This window comes from Heliangelus exortis, chromosome 7 (assembly GCF_036169615.1).
Source record: "Heliangelus exortis chromosome 7, bHelExo1.hap1, whole genome shotgun sequence".
NCBI classification, from domain to species: Eukaryota; Metazoa; Chordata; class Aves; order Apodiformes; family Trochilidae; genus Heliangelus; species Heliangelus exortis.
This window is the reverse complement of record NC_092428.1, coordinates 23031739-23047426: the sequence shown is the minus strand read 5'-3', so window position 1 is coordinate 23047426 and position 15688 is coordinate 23031739.

Genomic DNA, 15688 nt, shown 5'->3' with positions numbered 1-15688 from the left:
CTTTAGGTTTCTCATCTGCTATTTCTGTCCTGTGAAAAAGAATTTTGATCTAGTTTGTCCATAGTAGCTTTGCCAAGGATGGAAATGGGAAAATGGCGGAGTTCAGTCGTTTTCTGTTGGAGAACCAGAGAGCCACGAAAATGTTTCAACTGTGAAGACTAGTTCTGCATTATATATATATATATATTTTTTTTTTCCCAGGTGTTTAGGTAGCCCTCTTCAAAAGGAGAGAAAATCTTGTAAATAGAACTGTTTTTTTGTTTTTTTTTTTTTTTTTTAATATGAAAACTTGTGTTGTGCAGTAGGTTGGAGATAGGAGCCAGCGTGTGTTGTGAGCCCTGCCTAAAAGAAAGGCAGAAGTTTAGCAGTCTCTTGCAGTGCTGACATTATTTTGGGAACTGATGAGATAGTCCCAGCAGAGCCTGGTTCTCCTTTGGCCCAAGGTTCTCTTAAGGCCACCTGAGTGTCATGGTGGGTCCTCAGGCCGGGGCTCCTGAACCTGCTCCTTGTTGTAGGCCATGATTCACAGCACTGGGGTGAAGGCCGCCATAGATCCTCTGCTCCGGCACTGAGGGGTGCGCTGCACAACATGGAGGCTGAAATGGTTGCTTTGTTTGAGAAGGACAAGGTTGTTTTGGGAAGAAGAGTGATTGAGAAGAACACGGGTGATTGAGAAGGACAAGGGTGTTTGAGAAGACGGGTGTTTTTAGAAGAAAGGGGTTTGAGAAGAAGGGTGTTTTGAGGACAAGGGTGTTGTGAGGAGGACGAGGGTGATTAAGAAGGGTGACTGAGAAGTGTGTTTGAGAAGGATGTTAGAGAAGTTGACAAGGGTGTTTTGAGAAGAAGGGTGTTGTGAGAAATGTGTTTGAGAAGGACAAGGCTGTTGTGAGAAGAAGGGTATTTTGAAAAAGTGTTTGAGAAGAAGGGTGTTTTGAGAAGAACAGTGTTTGAGAAGGAGGTGGCTGTTACAGCTGTTGTGTCGTTGGGAGAGGCTGTGGGTGAGAATCCCCCCGAGGGTTCTGGTAGCAAAGGTATGTGTTTTCAGACCAGGCTACATAAAACCTTGCTTTTAGTGATATCAGTGAGATCTAATACGACATTTAGTGGTATCAATGACAAAAAATAGCACTTTTGGCCTGCTTTTGTCACTGCCTGTGTTGGTTTTGCCTGCAGTGTTGGTGCTGGGCCCAGCTCCCTGCGTGCCCCGGATGCTGCCGTGGCACCCCGAGCCCCAGCTGAGGAAGGTTTGCTCTGGAGAGCCCCTGTGTGCTGGGAAAATGTGCTGGCCTTGGAGCAATCAAGAGCCCTACACCCCACTAAGTAAGCCCCAAAGTTATTTAAACCCCCAAATATCTCCCCCCTTTCCCAGGGGCTTGTGCTCCCTTCTTGGGTGGAAAGGAGGCCAAAAGTTGCGTCCTTCATGACAGGAGAAGAAAGGAGACAGGAGAAGAAAACCAGTGTTTGCTCCTCTTCTTTACCTGCAAAAAGGAAAAAAAGAAGACCAGAACAAAACAAGGAGTTATGGGAGGGAATTGCTGGCAAGAGTCTTGTGCTGGCAGGTGGTGGAACAAGGGGCTGAACTTTTCTTATCTTGGGTAAACCCAGCCAGCGTGGTGGGAGGTACCAATAATGAGCAGTCCTGGTCTGATTAAGCCCTAGGCAAACAGGACAACCTGTAACAAAAGCAAAATCTTTGTACAATCATTTCCATCTTAAAGGGAAAAAAAGAAAAAAGCAATATGCAGGTAGAAGGTACCATAAAGGTCTTCTAGGAGGGGTAATGTGAAATGAACTGCATCCAGAATTGTTTCATCTAGGAGAGGATGCTAATTGCCCGTGAGAAAGGGGATTTCAACCATCTTCAGCTCACAAGGCTGCAGAAACACGTAGCTTGGGAGAGAAACTGAGATTGCAAAGGAACAGCCCAGATGCAGATTTGAATTGGAATTAAAAATAGAGATGTGAGAGGATGATGGGGTACATCAAGAAGGCAGTACTGTTGCTGACAGGGGTCTCCTACCCTCTGTGCTACCTGTGCAAATGTTTGGCAAATTTTAGTGCTAGGTGAAGAGCAGCTGGGAGATAACTCTAATGAAAATGTTTTCATCTAACTTTCTGATTCCTGGAAAAGATTTTCTATTTTTTTATTAACCACCTGGAATATTTTTTACAAGGGTTAGACTTCCTTCCTTCTAACTCTTAGTGTCTCTTCAGTGTGACTTCAAGCTGGGATTGGTGAGATTGGTGCTCCATCTTGGAGCAGGTGTGGTCTCCTGCCCTGTCCTAGAGTTTGGGCTCTGGGGTGAGTATCTGGGAAACACCAGTGACTTCTGGACAGTACTCATCCACCCCTTGGCTCCAGTTGCTCATCTTGTGCCCAGGATTTCATCCCATATGTTGTCAGGTTACCTTGTTCTTCATTTGTGATGGAAAACTCCTCTTTAACTGACCTAAGATGTGGTATAAAATGCATGTGAAGGTAGCTGGCTGTGGGGGAGGAATTAAACCAGGGCTAACAGCTTTGAGAGACTTGTTTTGTATCATTTGCTGTTTTAAAAATGGAATTAAATCTTCATAATGATTTGGAAACAAAACCTCCATTCACATAGTTTGAAATACAAAGTTAATATGATACTGCAGCATAGTGATTGGATTCAATTCATATAATTAAAATAACTATGTTAGGCTCTCAAAATACTTCTGTGCTGTTTGTAATGCTCAGTGTTGCTTAAATACACAAAGCTAAGGCCAGTCTTGAGTTCATTACTCAAACCAGGCTATGTCTGTGCTAGGAGATGCAGCAAAGTACAGAGGTCCTTTTATTTTTTTTTTTTAATTTTTATTTTTATTTTTATTTTTTTTATTTTCAGACCTGCCTACAGACCCACAGCTCTAAGTAAATTCACTGACATCTGTACATGTCCATTGCTGCTTCACAACAGGACTGTAAGAAAAGTCTCAGGGTGTTGTAGCACTGACAGAAATTAATGCAATTAGACATCCTGGACACTGGTCTCTCTGCAACCAATTTTTAAACAGCATCCTTGCTGTAGCTTTAAAGGTCACTGTTGATGGAGTCTCATGTTCACAAACAGCAAGCTTAATTTGTTGTCTGTTTTAATGTATTGTTCTGAAGTTACTGGGTTTTGAGAGCATGGAGTCTATTAAGAAGCTTAATAGAGCAGCTCATTCCAATTATAAGAAATGTATTGGTGGAGAAAATGGAAATGCATGGAAGATCAATGTATTAAGCAGCTGCCTAAACAGAGGAAATAGATTAAAATGAGTTTTCTTAGTACAAAAAAGATAATTTGCTTCCATATAGCACTACAAATGTTAGGTCACTTATATAGTAGGAGATGCTAAAGCATTTCTGTGCTGATTGTGTAAAATCAGATAAAGAGCTATCCACAATTTTTTTCTTCTTCCATTTCTTTTCCCCCCCAAGATATTTCTGGATATAATTGGATTTGCTTTGTCTTTTGTTTGTTTGTTTAATATTTTCCTCTGGGTTATGTTCTCTTATTTTTGAGGTTCTTAAATTCCTACACTGGAAGACTGTTAGAAAACTTGCTTGGCAGTAAGATAACAGTGAACCCAAGACAGGGTCATCTGTGAAGATGCAATCTGGAGCAACTGGGTCTTTGGCTTTCAATTTCTTTTGCTGGATGCCAGGTCTCCTAGGTGCAGAATCAGGGTTTCAGGCTATGGCCTAAGGACATGGGAATTTGTAAAGTAATCCCAAGGGAACACTGCTAAGGAAAAAAAAAAAACAAAACAGGAGATGTACTCTTACCTGGGATCAGTTCTCTGCTCCAGTTTGCTGTGACAACTTTGTGTGTCATCTGCCTTGGCAAAAAGTCATAGGGGGGGTAGAGAAATAGGGGTAAAAAGTCATAGGGGGGGGTAGAGAAATAGGGTTAAAAAGTCATGGGGTGGGTAGACAAAATCCACTGCACCAGTTTTTGTTTTCACTGCCTCATTAAACAGTGCAATCACTGCTTCAGCAGATGTTTGAAGAATGCCATTGTGATTATTTTTTTACTTACCATTCAGGCCAGTTTTCACAGGGACTATGAATCAAACTTGTGATCCATAGAAATTAAATATTAAAAAGCCAGCTGAATGATTTACACTCTTACCCGTTTACTAATTTCACCTTTTGTGGGATAAACAGGTTGCCATTTAAGCCTCATTTTAAATCATCTGTGTATAATACCTGTGAAGCAGTCCCCAAATTTTTTTCATGTAAGAGATAATTATAGTCTGAATGTAAGCAAACCAAGGTGAAGGCTGGCTGACTGAAAGGGTAACTCAAACACAAAATGTGTGTTTGCAGCAGGTTTTTGCTTTGAATCCTTTTTTTTTTGTTTTTTTTAGGCTTTTGCTGTGATCACCTTATTTTATTTTTGTTTCCCCCTGAGAAGAGCCCTTGGGACATCATTCCTGCCACCATGATGGGGAAAAGAGCTCAACAAGTGATCCTGAGCCTGGAATTCCTTCCATATGGATGGAAGGGTGAATCCACTCTGCCTGAGATGAAGCAGGTTAGGAAGTGGATATATTATCATTGGGACTGACCTGAAAGATGGCCTTATTTTCCCTCTGGGGTTTGCACTTCAGTGTCTGAGGGAAAATGTGGCTTTTTGTGCCACACCAGGACTAAGTGATTCAAAGAAAGGTTGGTTTAAGTAACATTACCTGTAATTGACATTCACTTCTGTCTCATCAGGCCTTTGCCAAGGTTGTCTCAGGTCAACTTCATCCCTAGTTTGGCACTAAGGTTCTCAGTTTGGTTTTGTTTGTTGTTTTGGTTTTATTTTTATTATTATTTTTTGTTTGGTTGGATTTTTTGTGTGTTTGGTTTTTTTCTTTTACTTTATTTTAATAAAAAAAATAAATTATATATATATATATATGATGCCAGGCAAACCCCCAACTATGTTATAGGAATTCTCCTTTATGTGCAAATTTTGAGCATGTGTTCATAGCAATCTATTTTCTTTCAAAAATTAGCAAAGGAGGCTGCAAATCTTACAGGGCTGCAGAGCACTAAAGATTCAGAGGTCTTCAGCCCATGCAGTATTTTCTAGGGCAGGTTGTTCCTTACAAACAGCAATCAGTGCAGGAAAGAGATGGATTATTGAGGATCTTCAGAGATGATTCTGGGATCTGACACTGGTCGTAGCTTGAAAAAGATTGAGATCTTTATTTCTGAAAATATTAAAACCCTGACTTTAATAGGATTTATTGTATGATTTAAAATACAAACCACTTTTTTTAAAGATATTTAGTTTCCAATCCACTGTAACATGGAAATTTAAAAATGATTTTATCAGAATTTTCCTGCTTGTTTATCTGTTTTCAGCATTCATAGTTTAATTATAAAAAACCTAATTGTCAACAAGTTATCTCAGTGTTATATAAAGCACTTTAATTCACTTGAATTTATGATAAGGTTTTTACAAAGTTTATTGCAAAAGGCTCTTCAGGAAACAAACAGCTCCTTGAGGTCAGTCCCTCCCCCCATGATGCTCCATCTGTCTGCACTGGATCTGTTCTAGACACAAAAGACCCTTTGCTCCCATCCAGGAAGGAACAGACTTGGAAAAATTACTCCCAGAGTTGAGCTTCATATGGTTTGGTGCAGTTTTATATTCTATAAGGTGTCCTTTCTGGCACTACTGCAGGGTAAACATATGCAGATTTGTCAGGAAGATTCTCAGAACAACTTGGCTTTGCAGAATTAATTTACAAAAGTGGGAACTTGTGCTCCTAATGCCCTCACTTGGATCCAGGTTTTTGGGAAATCCAGGTTTTTGGGAAATCCAGGTTTTTGGAAACCCTGAGGAGAGGGTCCTGCCTGTGTTTTGAGAGCAGTAACCTCAGCTACATCTCTTCTGTCCCTTGAGAGAGGAATGAACCTCTGCAAGCTGCACAAAAGCCAGAGCTTGGCTCTTCCTTTCCAGGATGCAAACCTGATTTTTACAGCTTTAGTGTTGGATTTTTAGGGAGCAAACTGCTGAGGCTTTCAGCATTGAGCTTGATCTTGCTGTGACTGGGAGAGGGTAAAATTTTTTCCCACTTTTTGGCTATTTGCCTGCCTGCCCATCTCAAGGAGAAGAGTGTTCTCCTTGCAGGTTGGTGGGAGGTTGCAGCAAGGTCTGCTGAAGCCAGAACCAAGCAGACACCTCCTAGAGCTTTGCTCTGATTTTTCCACTTTTATTTTTTTTTTTTTTTTTTTTTTTTTTTCCTTGTACTTGGGTGGTTCTGAGCCAGCACAAACCTGGGGGCTGGGAAGCAGATGCTGCAAAAGAGCCCCTGAGTGTGCCAGAGGCTTCATTGGGTGCAACCAAGGTTCAGGCTGCTGGGCCTCAGAGGTGAAAAAATATGGGATGTGCTCATTGTGCTGGAGACAAAGTTATTTTTAATTTTTTAAAATAATTTTTAACAGTGGGTTATTTTTTAATATTTCTGTTGAAAACCTGAAGTTTTTCTTTCACAGTTTATACTAGCAACATGATTTCAATTCTTGCAGCTCCCAAAATATGGGAAGGAACTGTATGAAAGTAGGTGTAGAATCTTTATTTTAGCTGAAAGTGACCCCTGTGCATAGGAATACTGTATTATAAGCTGGGATGATAAAAAAAAAAAGTATATACCAGTGTTTGCCTGAATGTTAGCAGCTGAAATGAAAAGCAGAGGAGTGAAACCAGATACATACCTCAACAATCACAGATTTCAGAGGAGTTGCTGTAAAACAGTATTTTTGAGTAACCATTTTTTTAAACCTTTTTGTATTATCAACTATTATCTGAGAACCACTCAGGTCCAGGTGCTGTCTTATCCTTGGAATCATCAGATTCCTCAGCTTTCCTTCCTGCTGGAAATCATTGGGTGGCAGGTTCCCATCCCTTCTGCTCTGCTTTGGCTGTATTTTGGCAAAATAATTCCAGCACATGTTTTGTGTAAGTGAAGGAGAACAAGGACACACAGGAGATTTAAGAAATTAATATATGAAAATATTCATATGATTTAATTCCCAGTGCACTTGGCTATGATGATTTTTTTCAAAGAAACAGGCTATTTTTTTTCAAAGATAACTAGGATTTAACTTGCCTCTTAAGCCTCTCCTGTATTAAAAAATAGCAAACAGGTGCATGTAAATACCCTAAAGGAACCATTAGTGCCTCTCCAAAATAATACAATGTTTTATAGCATAATTATCACAGGCAGAGCTATTAACAAGGACCAGGAATCATGGCCTGAGACAGTTACCTGCAAACTTCTTCTCGTATGGGTAAGAAAGCAATTAATTTACTGCTGAACTCATCCTTGAAGTGCCACAGGGGAAAGCCTGGATTTAGGACATGTGGAGGGGGGGGGGAAAAAAAAAGTGTGGAGGGCTAAAGGCCAGACCTCAGAGAACCATTGGTGCTTTGGGAGAGAAAGCCAAAGGACCCACTTTTCTCCTGAAAGTCAGGATTTAATCTTTGGTTCAGTTTTCCTTTTCTAGCCTGATGTTGCACCCAAATCTGCACTGTCACATCACCTCCTTGCTTTGCTTCCCTTGTCACACTGTGGGGCTGAAGGGCAAGATGTGACATCAGGCCATAGCACTGCAGGCAGAAGAGGCATCTTAGGGACACTGTGGGACTTGCCTGCCTGTGAAGTTCCCTGCATGTTTTGCACAATTCTTTAGGAGCTGTGTGGGTGATCACTGTGGGAGGGACAGCATGAATTAAGGTCTTGATTGACCCAGAAATGGCAAAGGTTGGCAGAGAAAGCACAAATCCTTGGGCAGCACAGACAAAGCCTCCTCCCAAGCTGAGACAATTCTAAATTCAGGTATCAGGAAAGCCCCACGGTGTTTTATAAAACCTGTGTGGCACTCTCCAAAAATCTGGAAGTTCTGTCTCCTCTTGCTTTGAAGCCAAGAACACTTAGAGCTAATTCTCTTTCCTTTGCCCTTGCCATTGACCTCATTTACTGAGATGAAAGGAGGAAAAACAATTAGCTCACTGGGAAATGCTATTATGTGGAAGGGAGGTGGACATTTGATCAATACTTGGGGGTTATGGTCTCAGCTGGAAGGGCAGATTTTTGTCTCCCAGATGCAGTGATGCCTTTTAGTCCCAGAGGCTTTGCAAGTGGAAAAAGATAGTGACCTAGCCCTTCACTTCTGGAAAACTGAACCATGCCACTTTAATCTTCTCAAGGAGTGAACTGGAACATACACTGGACACCATCCAGACTGTTTTTAGAGGGCCAAAAGGGCTCGTTGAGGGAACTGTGCCCTTTATTTAGCTGCATTTCAGTGTGTAAAGCCCACCCCTCCCCAGCCTCTTGCTGCCCAAGCCAAAAATGATTTCCCCACAACCATTTCACAGTATCAAGTAACTTGCTCCATTCAGACCCATAACATATTCTCCAGGATCTTTCCTTGCTCCAGAAATGGGGCCCCTGAGCACATCCTGGGCTGGAGATGACACTGGCCACGTGTGGCTGGGGATCCAGCTGTGACTCCAGCCCAGTCCCTCTGGGAAACTGGAACAGCTGAAACAGATCTGACTGCTCCTGATGAGCAGGTATGAGGAGAGGCCAAGGATAAGTGGACTTCTGCCTTTGAAGTTGTTGTTGCATGATTTGAATCAGTGGTGTTTTGGTTTTTTTTCTTAAGCACTAGAGAGAAGTATGAGTTTAAAGATTGCTTTTAGGAAATTGCAGAGATGCCAATATTGTAGGGTTCAAGGTTTAATTTCCAGTGAGAGAAGTGTTGATAAGCTTTAGAAGGGTTTGGTTGACTTGCTGTAAACTTAACAATATAAACCAGCATTGTCATTCTTCTCCATCTGTGGTTTCTTGGTGGTGTTTGGGTTTTTTTTTTTTTCCCAGTATACAAACAGAACTTCCACAAATCTTTTCAGAAGCCTCTTCTTGCTCTCTTGTTTTATCTGAGGAGCTCAGCTGGTGCACCAGGGCAGTTCCTCATCTGGGCAGGCTCTTCATGTCCCTGGCAGCCCCTTGGCTCTCCTCCACACTGATGTGCTAGCCAGACCCCAGAAAATTAGTTACAGCTGTGGCTTAGCAGATGAAACCCAGGTTTTTCTGATTAAGGTAAGTGATAGCTCATCTGCTACACCCTGTTTTGCAGGTGTTTCAGCATCAAAGCTGCTCAGTGTCAGGAGTCTGAAGCTGCTCTATATAAAGGTTGAATTCAGGCATGAAAGTTGCTGCAGGAGGAAGGGGTTGAAGCCAGGTAAGTGAGAAGCTTCCTTTTCACTACTGATTCACTAATGTTGGTGCCAGCCTCCTTCTGAACCCCTGGGTAAGGTAAGGAAAAGGCTTTTTTTAAGCAAAGTATATTGCTGTGGTTGGGGATTTTTGCATCAGTCTTGGGACTTGCTAAAAGCAGTTCCAGGGAATGGGTAAATGGGGCTCATTTTGTAGCTGGTAGCTTTGTAGTTTGACTCCTGCTCTAGCATATGGGGTCAGTTGTCAATGTGGCAAGGGCTGGAGCACCAGATATTGTGTGTTGTGTCCCTGGGAGAGCTTCTGGAGGGGCCCTCCACAAGGCTTGAGGATTTTTTTCAGTCCTCACCTCTGGTGCCTTATACTCACAGTTTACCTTATTCCCCTCTGCTCATCAATACAGAGCAGACATCAAACCTTTTCTGCTACACAGTTTTGCATTTCATTACTTTTTGCTCTTGCAAAATGATCTGTAGCTAAATACAGCAACAGAATTTCCTCTGGGGAGTTTCTGGGGTAGCAAAATTTGCCTGCTCACATTTGAGAAGTTCAGCTTCTTGGCCAGATGATACAACACAAGATGCCCTCAACTGGGCAAGCATCTGAGCTTGCTGAGCCATGCACCAGGCATGAGGATGCCTTAATTCCTAGTCTGGCCCCAGCTGTGTCCAGGGATGAGCTGTTGGGCAAAGTGGTTCCAGGGGAGGCAAGCAAATGGTTCATTATTTATCTGCTGAGTTGTGAGGGCACAATGATCACCTTCATTTTCATTCCTGTGGGGAACTGGTGCTCGGTGCTGTATACAGGGAAGCTCTGGTAGTCCTGAAGCAGCAAGGAGAAGGCAATTTGGGCAGGAACCTGCAGGATGTTTTGGTGAGGAGTGTGTCCAGGAGGGGAGTGTAGCTGCTCTCCACAAGCATGAGAATGAATGCAGTGTTAGAAGCATTGGTCAGTCAGCAGGCTAAAAGGTTTTTGCTGTACTCAGTGAAGTGTGTAAAGCCCAACCCACCCCAGCCTCTTGCTTCCCAAGCCCAAAAGTAACTTCCCTACAACCATTTCCCAGTATCAAGTAACTTGTTCCATTCAGACCCATGATAAATTCTCCAGGAACTTCCCTTGCCCCAGCCTTTGGGTCTGATCCAGCAGAGCAGCCTTTCTGCAAGGCAGTTTCTTGGAAAAGTGGGTGACCTTGGGAACAGAAGGGCTCTTCTCTGAGAGAGGAGGCTTTTCAGAAAGCCTTGCAGGATTGCAGGAGAGGCATTTTGCAGTGCACCAGGTGGTGGGGATCAGCCCAGGCTGGGATCAATGCAATCTGGAATAGCAGGTGGCCTGCTGAAGCCTGGTGCCAGCACAGACTTGGGAGTCTTGTGGTCACATGGGTGATCTTGCTAATTTAAAATCCAATCTTTGTTTTGTATTGGGCTTCAATATGTTCAGTCATGGGAGTGGTAGTGTGAAAACCTGGCATTAATTGTTTAGCAAGACCACACTGAAGCCACAGTCAAAGTGTCTGTGGCTCTGAAGAAGTGGTTTTGACCTCTAATTCCCCTCTTCTGCCTTCTACCTGCTTACCCCATCACTTTCATCTTTGTAAAGTGATGTTCCAGGTGAGCACCAGGACTCTGACAAAGAGATCTGTGCAAAGGTAATGTCCAGGCTGCTGGAGCTGATGAACATGTTTTGTACCACCACTGCCTTTCTGGTGCTCCAGACATTTTCCTGGATTTTTATTTTTATTTTTTTTTTAATTTTTCTGGTGGCATTTCCCAGCAGGGCTGGGTGGAGTGACCTTTGGATGGGTCACCAGTCTGGGACTCATCCTTGCTTTTCACACAGTTGGGAAGCAAAGGCTGCTGGCCCAGTTTGCAGTGCAAAGGAGCTGATGTGGTGGGACTGGTGCAGTCTGGAGGGATGAGGCTTAAGCCAGGTAACTTCTCACATCTGGCTTGTGATCTGTGTTCAGATATTTTTGGGTGCTTAGTTTAAATTGATGGAGCACTCTGTCTTCTCCTTGCTGCTCTCTTTTGTACCTAAAATGAAGAGCATTAAAATGGAAGAGCATTAAAGAGCAGGGAAAATGAAGAGCATTAAAAATGTGGGTGTACCTATGGCAGAAGTAGCACTGCATAGAAACAGTGTGAAGAAAGCAGCAGTGTTTGCAAGCTGTCAGAGGAGCTTGCCTCAGTATTGATCCTCTGGGTTAACAGAATCTGACAGCTTGTAGCAACAAAAGTGAACAAGCATGGAAGAATTATACAAGGTCTGATTAAAAATTTATTAAGCTGAACTGGAAAACCTCAGAAGGGTATCTCTGCTGGGATTTTTTTAATTTATTTTTTTTTTCTTAGCAGCGTTTCTAAACAGTATGGAGTGGATTAGGGTCCTACAATTGGAAATTTAATTTGAGGTCATCTTTAAACAAACTCTAAAAGCATTAGACTCTGTTTGGCCAGGATCTCTGCTTTGGACCTAAGCCCATTGTGTCATCTCCAAATCAATTTCAAGGTCCCTTTCCAGCCCAAGTTACTTTTTTTTTTTTTTTTTTTTTTTTTTTTTAGCAGAAAGTCATCTCTATGGTGATCACAAATGTCTTCATCAGTAAAGCTGATTTCAGAGGCAGTGCTGGGGCTGGTGTTTGGCAGTGGTGCAGCAGCTGCTGTGTGTGCCCAGGCTGCCCCATGTCCCCCTGGCAAAGCCACATCTTGGGCTCAGGAGGCTGCAGCTACTTGGAAGTCAAGCATTTTGATAGCAGGCTGGAGTTAGCAGTGCACACAAAATATTCCCTTTTGAGAGTCACTGCTCCTAATCAAGATGTTCACACAAAGCAGCATGCAGTCACAGTGAGTTTTAGGATATTTTTTTTTTTAATCTGCATTTTAAGTCTCTTTTACTAAACTCAGAGCTTTGTGCATAGATTGTATCTTCAATTTTTACTGAGTTAGCCTTCATGTCTTTCCACACTTTGATAAGTGGGTCCTATACACGTTTTAAAATTAAATTAATTGAACTGGTAATTTAAATTAAATTAATTGATCACTGCATAAGGTGATCTCAGTGTTTCTGTTACAGGCAGAACTGCTACAGCTGTTTAACAAGCACATTGTGACACGGGATGTGGAAGTTGTGCTCTCAATAACACTTCACCAATGTGCCTTTCTCTCCTTTCTCTTTACAAATGGTACTAGTGCAGCCTTTTTTCCATCAGTTGTCTTAAAGGGTGGAGAATGCAGAATTGTGCTAAGATATGGTTAGAAGAATAAAGGTATTTTGTGTACTATGAGGTTTTATAGGCTTAATTAAAATTTGTAAAGCAAAAGCTTGGGGTTTTTTTCAGGTGAAAAATACTCCTTTTTACTCCAAGTTGTCACAGGTGTCCAAAGGGAAATAAATAAGGGACTGTTGTGAATATAGTTTGGGTCAAGGCATATAAAATTAGAATAAATATCTTTAAAAAAAAAAACAAAAACAAAAAACCAGGTGGCAATGCAAGCCAGAGCAATGATGCCCTGTGTGCCACTAACTAAGTTAGTGCAGTTACCAATAATAAGCACATCCTTAAATGCCTGTATTGTATTCAGTAGTGTCAGTAAGGTCAATTCACAGTCACAGGATAAAAGGGGACACTCCAATAGCTCTTAATGTGCACCAAAATGAGAAGATTGGTATTGACAAGGTGACCTCAGATCCAAAGGGGCAGTTTGTTTGGAATGCCTGGAGTTTTTCTTGCTTATGATTGGTAACTTCAACAGCACAACTATTTCTTCCTGTGTCTTGTTTTTGTATTTTTTTTTCCTAAAGGAGCACCAAATTTGGCTGTTTCAGATAACAAAAAAGTAGCAAAATTAAGGGAGGACTAGAAAGATATTCTGGAGGAAATTGCTGAACCCTAATGTCCCCCCTGTGCCCTTTGATGGGTCTCTGGATGACCCCAGCTCTGTGCTGATGTCTGGCAGTTCCTCAATTAAAATCTGGGGCAGTTCCTCAATTAAAATCTGGGGCCTGACATCAGTTCCGAATTAGTCTTCCCTTCAATTTGTCATCTCCACCCAATTCATCCTCTTGTCCTCTTAACCTTCTCTGTGTCACAGAACTCTGCCTTTTATTCTTCTCTTGCCATCAGGGGAAAGTTTGCATGCAAGTTACTTCTTCATTCCTCACTTTTTTTTGTTTTCTCCCCTCGTTAAGTTTTGTACTGATAATTATTTTTATTTTATAAAATACTGATAATATTTTTATTAAAAATTTATATCCATCACATTATTCTCCTCTGTAATTTATTTATTTGTTTACACTTCCCCCTCTCTCCCCACCCCCCGTATTAAAGTGATTAGAACGACACAAGCTGCAAAATTTTGGGAGGAAGAGCTGCATATTTTTTTTTTTCTTTTTCTTTTTTTTTTTCTTCCTGAAGAATACTTAGATGCCTGCAAGTTTGTAAACTTGGCTAACTGAATGTAGGCCTAGAAGATTTCTCTCTGGTGCTGTTGGGTGTTTAGCAGTTCAGGCTTTGTGAGCACTGTTACTATCAGCAGAAAAAAAGTGTTTCAAATAAAACCAGCAAATATTTCCAGGATATGATTTTTTGGCTTTGGAGGGAAGTTATGATATTATGGCTTGAATAATCAATGCAACTGCTCAATGTGGAGGAGAAAGAGAAGTCATCAAGTGTATCAAACCTGTGAGAAAACACAGGTTTTGGTAGAAGGCTTCTTAACATAAGCTCCCCTTTAAGAATATCTACACTACTCTTCTTTCTGCAGAATACAGAGCTGCAATTGTAGAAAATACTAAGTGCTGGATTAAATAAATTGTACAAGCAGAATGCCAGCCCTCCTTTCCCACCTTTTCTTTTGAACCCTCTTAGTTTGGTACAACAGTGTGAAAAATAAATCCTAAGAGTTAAAGGTGAGATTTAGGTTTTTTTTTTTTTCCTCAATTAATTTTGCAATTATGGTGCAGCTCTGGAACAATATCTGGTACAGAAATATTTGCTTTAGAAGAATAGATGGCAAAGGGACACTTGCTAGGAGGAAAATCTAGGAATCTGACTGCAGGAGCTGCTCAGAGGTGGGAAAGGTGAGGAGGTTTCCTGGCAGACCTGAAGCAGGGTGAGCAGGCAGAGGAACCTCACATCTCCAAGTTTTCTGCTCTCATCTTTCTTTTCCCCACATCAAATCTTTGGTGATCCCTGAGCAGCAGCACAGGGTGACTGGTGCTGCCTCTTTCTGGTGCTTTGGGGCAGGAATGGTGCCTGGTGTGGGGTGTAAGATAGTAAGGAAAAGCTGTGGCATTTTTTCAGTCCTCCAACAGTACCTGTGTTGCACCTTCAGCTCTGTGTCCAAGCCCAGGAAAATTTGGGATAAATATTGTAATATTGTATAGCAGCCAAATGTAAGTCTTTTGGTATATAATAATACTGCTGATTTTTTTTTTTTCTTTTCTTTTCTTGCATTATTCAGGTAATATTTTGCCTTACTAAAGCTTTTGTGTCAGGAAGGAGGAGGTACTTGTTCAATTCAATTTCCCTGGTTTCCTGTTAGTCAAATCACTGGCATATTTGGGGTAAAAAATGGAAATAAAACCAAGAAAAAAACTTCTGATACTTTGACTAGGTTCTAAAAATAAGTTTGTTAGCCATGCTTTTTTCACAAGTTTACACTGATTTTTTTTTTTTTCTTGGATATTAAGATTTATTCTCCCTTGAGTGTAATAAATTAGAGGTGGAAACAGGTAAGCACTTGTTCATCTGTTGCCTCTGGGGATTTGCTGAGTGATGGCTGGCCTGGAGACTCACCAGCAGCCTCTCCTTCAGAAGTTAAAGAGTTGAATTATAATGTGAGATTTTGGTCTTTAGACCAGTGAACCCACCTGATATTTTGTTGAGGTTCAGCTCTATTTGGTGAGAGAAGGTGCAGCACTTCTGAAAGCCACTCTGGTACGTGACAGAGGGTGCAGCCAAACAGCTCCAGAACAAGTTGAGAAAGATGAGAGCAGAGCCATGGATGAAATCAGGTCAGGGACTTGAGGGTGAGCTGCCTGCTCAGCAAAGTACAGGTGTTTTTGTCAAATAGTTTGAGCAATGGCTCTGAGTGATGAATTTTGGCTGAGGGGTTTGATGCTGCTGAGCCTGTTTGCCCTACCTGTGATCCCTGTTTGAGAGAACATCTTTTTGTATTTATCTGGGCAATTTAGGTTTGCTGAAATATTTCTTTTACTTTCTCTCTGTTAAGAAGCATTCTTTTAGCCTCGACAAACTTTTCTGTATTTGTTGCAGCTTTTTTATTTGGACATGGAAACAGTTTGTTTCCAGATGTCCCAGCAAACTTCCATTCTGCTCTCTGGCAAACTCTGGGTAAGCAGATGCTGGGTGTGATGGGGAAGACTGTTCCTGCTTAACAGGCTGAAAGCCTCAACCAGTTTTACACAGTACCTAGAA